Source organism: Canis lupus, chromosome 2 (assembly GCF_048164855.1).
Source record: "Canis lupus baileyi chromosome 2, mCanLup2.hap1, whole genome shotgun sequence".
Classification (NCBI taxonomy): Eukaryota; Metazoa; Chordata; class Mammalia; order Carnivora; family Canidae; genus Canis; species Canis lupus.
Genome location: NC_132839.1, coordinates 29,992,610 through 30,004,605, shown reverse-complemented (window position 1 = coordinate 30,004,605; position 11,996 = coordinate 29,992,610). Strand labels below are relative to the sequence as shown.

At 39.0% G+C, this 11,996-nt stretch overlaps 1 long non-coding RNA gene across 1 annotated transcript; it reads left to right on the top strand.

Annotated features, from left to right (window-relative positions):
- The first annotated feature begins 340 nt into the window (after positions 1–340).
- Positions 341–10,098, top strand: LOC140609954 (uncharacterized). The gene is made up of 4 exons (XR_012011729.1): positions 341–430; positions 3,154–3,220; positions 5,351–5,484; positions 9,815–10,098. It is a non-coding gene; the product is annotated as an uncharacterized lncRNA (long non-coding RNA).
- Positions 10,099–11,996: the final 1,898 nt, after the last annotated feature.

Genomic DNA, 11,996 nt, shown 5'->3' with positions numbered 1-11,996 from the left:
TGCCTTTGGCTGAGGGCGTGATCCCAGGATCCCAGGATTGAGTCCCACACTGGGCTCCCCCCAGGGAGCCTACTTCTTCTGCCTCTGTCTCTGTATTTCTCATAAATAAAATCTCTAAAAAAAAGAAAGAAAAGAAAACTCATGAGTGGTCAGAAATGGAAAAGTCGGTTCTAGACATCAAACAGAGTAAAAGAGAGGCTGCTGCATTGGAGGCACGGCAATAATTTCAAAACCCAGATCCTTCCTAGGCATTGGGTTTGAGTGACAAGTATTAATGCTTTACATGGTAGTGTAGGTATGAGCAGGGCAGGCACCAGATTGTTCTAGGCTTTTATGACCTGGTCATGACATGTGAGCTACCACAGAAAGTGGCAGGGCTGTCCTCAAGCTCAGATAAATCCAAGACTCAAGTTACTTCAACCTAGATCAGGCAAGAAACCTCACTATCAAGTTTGGGCCTTTTGCTTATTTGTTTAAAACTCAACAGTTTTCTTAGGTCTTTACCTCAGATCAATGCCTGTTAATGGATCTTCTACATTTTTTTTTGTAAGGCCTGAATAACAAACAGGCTTTGTTATTTTATTTTATTTTTTTTTAGGCCTTGTTATTATAAAGGTTTTCCTCCCCTAAAAAATTTGATAGAATAAAAATGATGCCTAATATTTTCTAGTAATTTCTAGTTTGTGTTATTGTAATCTTCTATTTTTATTTTAGAACTTTTTAAGTGATGTTATATATAAATGATGTATATTATTAGTTTCAGAGGTAGAGTTTGGTGATTCATCATTTGCATATAACACCCAGCGCTCATTATTTCACGTGCCCTCCTAATGCCCATCACCCAGTTACCCCATCTCCCCACCTTCTCCCCTCCAGCAACCTTATTTGTTTCCTATGATTAAGAGTCTCTTATGGTTTGTCTCCCTCTCTTATTTTGTCTTATTTTTCCCTCCCTTCTTTTATTTTGTTTCTTAAAGTCCACAGATGAGTGAAATCATATGATAACTGTGTTTCTTGATTGACTTATTTCGTTTAACATAATATACTCTAGCTCCATCCATATATAGATACATCACATATTTATCTTTAAGATTTTATTTATTTATTCATGAGATACACACACAGAGAGAAAAGCAGAGACACAGGCAGAGAGAAAAGCAGAGACTCCATGCAGGGAGCCTGATGTGGGACTCGATCCCGATCCTGGGACTCCAGGATCACACCCTGGGCTGAAAGTGGCGCTAAACCTCTGAGCCACCCAGCTGTCCATTTACATATATATGTATATATAATCTTCTTTATCCATTCATATGTCAACATGGATAGTATTTTCAATTGTCTTTTAGTTTGTATTATCTTTAAAAATTTGGGAGAGAATTTTCATATATATAATCTCATTTGATTATCACAACCGAGTTTTAATAGCTTTATTTACTCCTGCTTGAAAATGAAGAAACTGAGTCACAGAGTAGTTAAAATAATTTACCCAAGGTCACAGCTACTGGGTAACAAAGCTATAATTACAATCCTACTTTGACTCATCCTTCAAGCTTCTTTCTTTCACTAGATCATAATGAATAGGTTTAAGTATGCAAGTTTGATTCCTGGTCCCACTTTCATTTTCATTAAAAAAAATTTTTTTAAAGAATTTATTTATTCATGAGATTCACAGAGAGAGAGGCAGATACCCAGGCAGAGGGAGAAGCAGGCTCCATGCGGGGAGCCCGATGTGGGACTGGCTGAGGCCTGGGACCCCGGGGTCATACCCCAAGCCGAAGGCAGATGCTCAACCACTGAGCCCCCTGGGCGTCCTCCACTTTCATTTGCCAAACTGGCTGAGACAGATTGGATTTCTTTTTTTTTTTTTTTTTTTTTTCAGATTGGATTTATAAAGGCCATGATCTTAAACTTGATGATGACCGTAGAATATTATGTAAAGAAAGAGCTTCTAGGAGACCAAGGGAAACCTAGGCTCCCCCAAGTAGCCAGGAGCAGTATCACTGAGGTGCATGCCACAGGCGCAGAAAAAAGCAGGGAGCAGAAGAAAGGCCTGTTGGAACTTCTGCGTACTCTCCTGGGCCCAGAGGTGGTCCCATCATTCCATGAGGTTTCAGGGAGGCTGTAGCCCCATAGTGCACACTGGTGGGAGAAGTCTGGTGAGAGGGAATAGGAGCTGCCCTGTGCCCGAGGGTACCTCTAAGTCACTTCTTCATGTGACCTTCCTCCCGGACTCATCTAGTGTATACCTCAGGTCCCTAGCAGCCCTCTGAAATCTAAATAGTGAGTCTCAAGGAAAGTCCTGCCGAACGGAGAACTAGCTCCTAGGACCTGCAGCCACGTAACTTGGAACACTCCTTGGTACAATAATGCCTTCAGATAACATTTTACACTCCACAACATTTAATTTAAAATAAATTGCATAAAATTGTCTATTTTCAAATTCAAAACGGCAGCTTTTAATTCAACTAAAATTGTGCTGGAGCCCTCAAATAAGCATTTGATGTTATGGATGACTGGCTCACAACCCCAAGTTCAAAAAAGTACAAATCGTGACTTGCTCAGAATCAAATATGCTAGGTTTGCTTTTAAAGAAATATTTGATGAAATATTCAGTGCTTCGTAGATTGGAAAACCTTATAGCCTCTCAGCAGCAGGACATGCAGGCAAGCTATTTTTTCTAGTCCCAAGAGTTATTTGTGCAAGGAGCCACACCGAAAATTTCCCTTTGATCAATAGGATGGATTTGTATGACATCTGACAGGTTAGGTTGTGGTCAAGGGACAAAACTTTTCTGTGCAAAACACTTGTACATGCAGGGGTTGATTATATAACTTGACTTGGAAATATAAAAGAAGGATAGATATGTTTCAAGGTATAACTTACATTTTATTTATGATTCTGCTTTGATTTTAAAATAAATTAGTGATTAGAACTTCCCATCCTCATGCAGCTACATATTTATTACAAATTCCTTGAGTGACTTTCAGATCATGGGCTCCCAAGACTAAAGTCTTGATGGTTTGAGAATTTTATGTGGGGAAGAATGCTACAAGAATGTATATGGTAAAGGCAAACCACTTAAATATATCCTGGATTGTGCAATGGAATTCAGCATCACTGTGAGTAAATACTACATTTTGTGCTTTTACTCAGGACTACACTCCCTGCTGCCTCCTGCAATCACCAGTATACAGAGTGGAAGATCTCTTTATTACTGCAGGTAAGCACCTGTCTCACAAACACAACCATGGGCCAGACATTGAGCTACACAAATGGGGACAGAGAAAAAAGCAACACAGGCCAGAGTCCCCACCTTTATGTAATTTCATAGCAAGCCTTAATTTTTTTAAAGGTTTTGTTTGCCTTTCCTGAATAAAAAATAATAAATAATCCCTGCAGAAAAATTGAAGTAATAGGGGGCACCTGGATGACTTAGTCGGTTAAGCATCCTACTCTTGATTTTGGGTCAGGTCATGATCTCAGGGTCATGACATCGAGTCTATGTTGGGCTCCGTGCTCAGTGGGGAGTGTACTTGAGATACTCTCTCCCTCTGCTCCTCCTCCTGCTCATGCATGTGTGATCTCTCTCTAAAATAAATCTTTTTAAAAAAATTGAAGTAATAATATTACCTAACATTAACCAAATATGTTAAGTACTCCATAAACATTATCTTAATCTTTACAACAACCTCATGAAGGACAGAATACTGTTATCTTTCCTTTACAGATCTAAAAACTGAATCAGTCAGTATGAGATTCAGGATATGGAATATGGTCTGACTTCAGAACTCAATTTTTAAACATTTAGCTTTATGACAGTTATTTCCAAAATTGGGCATTCTCTAGGGGCACCTGGGTGGCTCAGTTGGTTAAACATCCAGTTCTTGGTTTGGGCTCAGGTCATAATCTCAGGGTCATGAGATAGAGCCCTGAGTGGGGCTCTCTGTGCAGTCTGCTTGAGATTCTTTCTGCTTCATCTTGGCTACCCCTCTGCTCCTCTCCTCTCTCACATGCTCTCTCTCTCAAATAAATAAATAAATACATACATACATACATACATAAGATTTTTTTTTAATTTAAGCATTCTTTCTAGAAAGGATATAAGAGAATTATCCAGGATACAGGGGGAAATGTTAGAGATTACATATAGATTTATACCTGTATTTAATATGGATTGACAGTGGACAATACTTGACACATATTTTCACTGACAGCAAACAGAAATGTGAACAGAGTCCTTAAGGAAGAAAGGAGTTGGGAGTTACACAGAACTGAGGAATTCAGTCAACTTCCTAGTTAGTTGATTTCCAGCGTATTGCCATGTGTTATACTTTTGTGTACCCCTGTTAAATGGATTTATGACTGCATCATTCCATTTTAACTAAACTAACCCCTCAAGATAGTTTTAAAATTTGTGAATAGACCTCAAATTTAAGATAACACTAATCACCTGAGGACATGTGAAGAACCCAAAATGGCAAAGCTGAGACTTCTACAACTAAATAAGACTCTTGTTAAAAGAAAATATAATTATCTTATTGGATTTGATATTCAAGGACACTGTTTTCTTTTTTATTTTCTTTTTTTATAAATTTATTTTTTATTGGTGTTCAATTTGCCAAATATAGAATAATACCCAGTGCTCATCCCATCAAGTGGCCCCCTCAGTGCCCGTCACCTCCACGCCCACCTCCCCTTCCACGCCCACCTCCCTCCCCTTCCACCACCCCTAGTTCGTTTCCCCGAGTTAGGAGTCTCTCATGTTCTAGGGACACTGTTTTCACTACAATGTAATTAATAATAATTTCATTGAAATCAAAATGAATTTCTGTAATATTAATAAATAAAATAAATTTACATTTATTTTTAAGTATTATTTCCTTTTTACCTTCTCCTTTAATTTAATACATATATGCCATATAAGATATAAATTAGTATGTTTGTATACATAATTTATGGATGAATAGATATATGTGTGTTGGGGGTACATGCTCAAAATTTTTTGTGAAATCAAAAAAGTTCAGAAGTAGGAAAGGAATTCAATTCTAAAAATTCTGATAAATACCTTTGTAAATATACCCATGTGAGCAAAATGTTTATTTCTATGGAATACTCCTAGGAGGATGATTAGATCAAATGGAATTAATATTTTTGAAGCTTTTGATAAATATGGCCAAACTACTTTCCAGAAAGCATTGTGCTACTTTGCGCTTCTAAGGGCAATCTTGAGAAATCTTTTTTTTGTTGTTGTTGTTGTTGTTTTTTTACTGTACCTTTGCCTATTTTGAGTATTATCTGTTCTTATAATATTTTTTAATTCATAAGAGAAAAATAACCATTTTCTTTCCAGATTCACTTTTGGGTATGAAGCAATGACTCCCCTCACTCACTCCAGCGTCTGTCAAATGGTCACCTCTCAGGTGTACAGGCTGGTCGGTACCTTTGGGCATTGACTAAGTACAAGTTTATTTCCTCAAACTGAATGTGAGTATAAGAGGAGGGACCAAAAGCTATATTTCTCCTTTTTGTATTAACAATATGTATTTCTCAGAACACAAGAAAAAAATGAGTAATAATATCACTTAAGATATAGTTATAGGATATATACATGCAAGAAAATCTTTTTTTTTTTAATTTTTATTTATTTATGATAGTCACACAGAGAGAGAGAGAGAGGCAGAGACATAGGCAGAGGGAGAAGCAGGCTCCGTGCACCGGGAGCCTGACGTGGGATTCGATCCCGGGTCTCCAGGATCGCGCCCTGGGCCAAAGGCAGGCGCCAAACCGCTGCGCCACCCAGGGATCCCCACATGCAAGAAAATCTTAAAAAATAAATAAATTAGGGACGCCTGGGTGGCTCAGCAGTTGAGCACCTGCCCCTGGCTCAGGGTGTGATCCTCGGTCTTGGGAACGAGTCCTACATCAGGCTCCCTGCCTGGAGCCTGCTTCTCCCTCTTCCTGTGTCTCTGCCTTTCTCTCTCTGTGTCTTTCATGAATAAATAAAATCTTAAAAAAAAATAAAAATTAATTCATTAATTAAAAAATCAAAGTGGACTTCCTCCTTCCCTTATACACAAAATTAACTCAAAATGGATTATAGATCTAAATTGTAAGACCTCAAACTATAAAACTCCTAGAAGAGGGATGCCCGGGTGGCTCAGCGGTTGAGCGCCTGCCTTTGGCTCAGGGCGTGATCCTGGGGTCCTGGGATCGAGTCCCACATTAGGCTTGTGCCTGATCCACATGGAGCCTGCTTCTCCCTCTGCTTATGTCTCTTCTTCTCTCTGTGTGTGTCTCTCATGAATAAATAAATTTTAAAAACTCCTAGAAGAAAACCGAGGAGTGAATCTTTGTGACTTTGAGTTAGACAAAGCCTTCTTAGATAGGACATCAAAAGTATAAGTGACAAAAGAAAAAAAATAGATAAATTGGACTTCATGAAAACTAGAAACTTTTGCACTTCAAAGAACACCAAGAAGGTGAAAAAGCAACCCACAGAAGGAGAGAAATATTTGCAAATAATATCTGATAAGGGATTTGTATCCAGAATATATAAATAACTCTTACAACTCAAGAATACAAAGACAAACCAATTTAAAAATGGGCAAACGGGGCAGCCCCGGTGGCTCAGCGGTTTAAGCTCCGCCTTCAGTCCAGGGCTTGATCCTGGAGACCTGGTATCAAGTCCCACATCAGGCTCCCTGCATGGAGCCTGCTTCTCCCTCTTCCTGTGTCTTCGCCTCTCTCTCTCTCTGTGTCTCTCATGAATAAATAAATAAAATCTTTAAAAAAAAAAAAATGGGCAAAGGATCTGACTTAGGCATTTCTCCAAAGAAGATATACAAATGGCTAATAAGCACATGAAAAGATGCTCAACGTTATTAGTCATTAAGGAAATGCAAATCAAAACCAAACTGAGATAACACTTCGCATTCATCAGGATGACTATAATCAAAAAGAGAGACATAAACAACTGTTAGTGAGAATGTTAAGATATTAGAACACTTACATGTAATGTAAATATAAATGTAAACCGGTGCATTCACTTTGTAAAACAGTTTGACAGCTCCTCAAAATCTTAACTGTAAATTTGCCATATGATCTAGCAATTCCACTCCTAGGTATATACTCAAGAGATATGAAAAAGCACAAAAACTTGTCCACACAAAAGCTTGTATGTCAATGTTCACAGCAGCATTACTCATAGAAACCAAAAAGTGGAAACAACTCAAATGTTCACCAACTGATAGGTGGATAAATAAAATATAATATTCCCATATAATGGAATATTATTGGACAATAAAAAGGGATGAAGTACTGATAGAGCCCACAACATGGATGAAACTTAAAAGCATTATGCTCAGTGCATGAAGGCAGTCACAAAAGACTACATATTGTATAATTCCATTTATATGAAGTGTTTGGAATAGGCAAATCTAAAGAGACAGAAAATAGATTAATGATAGCCTAGTTACTGGGGGGAATGGGAGGGGGAGTATGGGGAGTGATTGCTAATGGGTATAGGGTTTCTTTTTGGAGTGATGAAAATGTCCTAAGATTGACTGTTGTGACAGTTGCACGAGTCTGAATATACTACAAACCACTAAATTGTATGCTTTAAAAGAGTGCGTTCTAGAGTATATGAATTATGTACCAATAAAGCTGTTAAAAATATAGAGCAATAATATGAAGAATGTCTGTATAATTGACATTATCTTTTTTTGTATTCCACTATTGTTAATATTTAACTTTTTTATTTTGAAAAAAGTATGTGCTATTCTTGGAAACATCTTTTTGATGTATTATGTTCCATCTCTGCCAGTTGTTAAGTGCTATTATTAAGAAAAATTAATTATGTTACCTACTATGAGTTGCTGACATTAGATAGTGCTTGAGATGAGATGGGTCTTATTCCTGTCCTCTGTATGAAACATAACTTTCTGGGCAGAGTAAGTTTTTTTTTTTTTTTTGCTTAGACTAGGAAGGCATAGACATATTCAATTTTAGTAAAATAATCTTACAGACTATCTGTGGGGACCTTTTTGATGTGAAATTAAATTGTGGCACAGACAGAGATTTTATTACATTTACATGGACCCATAAAATAACTTTTATGGTTCCCAGTGGTGCAAATCCTCCTTAATTTTGTTAATTATTTCCCCCCAGTTATCCTTAGCCATGTCTGCTAATTCAGTATTGATCTCGATACTAAGATATGTTATGGTCTTAGAAATTCACTTGAGTCCCCACTGATGAAAAGAACTAAGGAAGCAGATCTTACCCGAGGTAGTGTTTTGGATAGATTCCAGTTAATATTATAACTGAGGATGACAATGTCCTTCCTCCTCATATTCTGACTTGTTCTTCAGAGCTGGGCTCATCACCCACAGCAGGGTGCTGGGGCCTGTCCTAGAGAAATCTGAGGAGGAGATGGTACCTACTTTTGGTTCCACACCTCCAGTCTGGGGCTCATTTCTCTCTTTTACGCGCTCCCTCCCACATCACCTGAAGGTCTTCAGGCTGAGCCTGGAAAATGATCTGTTATTCTGCTTGTTTCTACTCTCCTGTATTAATCCTTCGCAGTTAACCTATTCACACTTCAATTGGATTTTTCTGAGGGAAATGTCTTAAATTAGCTGTTCTTAACTACACTATTCAGCAAGTAATTTGTTACTATTCATAGTTATATTGCTGATGTTTTAAAATGATTTGCTTAAAAAAAAAAATAACCAGGACCATGTTCACGGTTACCATCTCACTCTTGTTGCCTCTGGATACAATTTAGGGTGGGGGAAGGCACATTTACCAGGAACGCAGTGGGAACTGGATGTAGTCCTCTGTCCAGAGGGAGTGACAATTGCTGAAGGACCTTCTAGGTGGTCCATTTTACTTTACCAAGCATTTGTTGAATACCTACTATGTACAATGCATTAATCTGAAATTAGTTGCTTTTTCAAACTAAAACTTCAATGTACCTTCAATTTCTGGGTCATCCAATTAATTCTAACATGTTAAAGGACTTTCTGTTTTATGATACATAATTATATAATGTAGGCCTCTTGTGAATCTTAATTCTTTCATTAACTTACCTCATTTAACTTATTAGATACCCATTTATAGCTTTATAAAATGTATTGTACTTAAAAGTAATAACTGCAGCCCTTTAAAATATTTCAGAATTCATTTTTTTCATTAAAATCAAACTAATTTCTCCTTCCACCTATCTATTATTTTGAAATATTGAGGTTATGCTACTTAGGTTCCTTTGTCTTCTTTATCATATTATCAGTTCCCAAAGGGCATCCAGTGGTGTCACGTGGAACACACTCTTAATTCACAGTCTTGGGTTCTGGTTGACAATGGTAGCAATTAACCTGTTTAATATTCCCTCTTCACCCCCCAATTACAAGAATAATTAAGTGGTGTGTGTGTGGTTTGTGTGTGTGTGTGTGTGAGAGAGAGAGAGAGAGAGAGAGAGAGAGAAAGAGACAGGATGGGGTGTGTTGCTCTGACCGAGGTTAAACCCCAGGGTGACTGGTGAAGTCAGCAAAATTTGCCTCTTCCCTCCTTTGTTTTATTCTTTTTCCTCCTGGGTGATATGCTCTGATCCCTAGTTTAGTCATCTGTGGTTGTGTTTCTTATCCTCCTATTAAAATACTCTCAGTCCTGTATTTATATGAATTTATAGGGAAAAACACTTTGAAATTATTTTACATATTTACATTTAATATACAATAATTTTAAAGATCTCTTTCTGCTTAATAAACCACCCCAACACTTAGTGGTTTGAAACAAAAACTATTCTCATTCATAGGCTCAGCAGCATGGTCCTCCAACTTCATGTGGTGGTGTCTGCTTGGGCTGGTGACGTCTAAGATGGCTTCTTACTCACCTACTGGAAGCTTCTACGTGGAGGGTGGAATATAATACAGTATTTTTAGAGTGACTGGACATCTTCCATGGTAGGTTGGCCTCTCATAGGGAATAAGCAGAAGCTGCTAGTTCTCCTAAAGGCTAAGGGTGGACCTACCAGAAGCATATGTCCACCCAGGCATTTCCCAAGGCCAGCCCAGATTCAAAGGGAAATAAACTCCATGTCTTGATGTGATGACTGGCATATGAGCGTTGGAGGGGGAGAGCAACTCTTGCATGTGGTACAGAATTCAACAGTACAATGGGGCACAGAGTGTGAAGTACATTTTTTTGACAGCCCCATCCCTGAGACACTAGGTGCAACCACTGCTGTGCTCCTTGAGTATCCTTCCAGAGATATTCTATATACAAATAAGTATATGATTTATGTATATGCTTTTATATATACATATTTTTTACATTAATGATGTGTGTTATATAATTTTATCCCAATGTCTTGTGTCCATGCTTTATTTTTTCATTTATCATACATCTAGAGTTAGCTTTTTTCTGTAATGGCTACACATACTCCTTTGGTGGATATTTAGTTGTTTCTGATCCCTTGTTTTTTTTTTTTTAAGATTTTATTTATTTATCCATGAGAAACACACAGAGAGAGGCAGAGACACAGGCAGAGGGAGCAGCAGGCTCCATGCAGGGAGCCCTACGTGGGACTCTATCCCGAGTCTCCAGAATCACGCCCCGGGCTGAAGGCGGCGCTAAACCGCTGAGCCACCCGGGCTGCCCTCTGATCCCTTGTTACTACCAACACTGATTGCCTATCACTCTGTGTGTGTGCATGTGTATATAAAATATATATGCACATGTGTGCATATATATGTACGTATATATGTATATATGTAAAATATAAGGTTGTCAGAAAGAAATTTTTCCTGTAAGAAGAATTGCTGAAAGAAAAAAAAAGAATTGCAGGGTCAAGTAATACATGCATGTACAATATTATTAGGTCAACAATAGTAAAGCAGGGAGTTTTCCACTTGGGGGCGTGTGGGTGTGAGAAGTTGGGTCTACCACCAAAGACCCTTCCCTGCCTCCAGAAGACATGGGTCCAACCACCAGCAGTTGCAATAATACCCCCTTTTCTCACTGAAAACCACTGTTGTAGACCAACTGCCTCATTTGGCAGATGAGCATCGTGCAGAACCGGGGGCCTGCTTGCCCATAGGTGCCCCATTCACACTGTGGACAAACCGCTCTTCTCCTGCTTCCAAGCAAATGAGCACTCACTACAGGCTACCTTGGTAGACATCAAGTTTTCCAAAGAATGCCCAGGGTGCCACTAGACCCCCAAAGCCGCCCTGCTCAACACAGAAAAGGGTTCTGGTATCGAGCACGTCTGGGAACACTGCATCCTATATCCGCAAGCCGCACCCCCCCACTGGCAAGCAACAAGGACAAACAGACTCGGGAAACTGCCCCCGCGACACTTGGTTGACACCACATGAATTTGACCATCACACCCTGTTTTTGAAACGCTGGTTTTGCTACCTGCTTATAGAACTAAGTCCTCTGAGAAACATTCTTCAGGAAAGGGTGGTGTGCAAGAAGGCCGCTGGCCCGGGAGGCTGGCTCTGCCCTCAACCAGCTGGAATCTTGAACAGGTCAAAGTCACTCTGGACTCTGGGCAGTGGAATTGTCTTACTTATTTGGTCCTTCAAAACAAGAGCTCCTCTTTTAGTTTTCCCTACTAAAGAAGGTAGGATGTAGTGTCTGACATGGGGCACTGAGGTTCAATCGGTTTATTTGTTCCTCTGAATTCTAATTTTTTTTTTTCAAAAAGTAGGCACCACACTGGGCTTGAATTCACACCAAGCTCCCACACAGGGCTTGAACTCACAACCCTGAGATCAAGACCTGAGCTGAGATCAAGAGTCAGAAGCTTCACCTACTGAACCACCCAGGGGCCCCTTCTTTGAATTCAAATTTATTCTGTTTTTCAGCTCAGTGTGTTCTCATGCAAGTAGATACGGAGGGTCTGGTGGGCTTTCTACCTCAGGGTTCCTGCTGTCCCTCATCCCTACTCCTCCTCCCAACTCTCCCCCAATTTCAGATAAGAGAAAAAA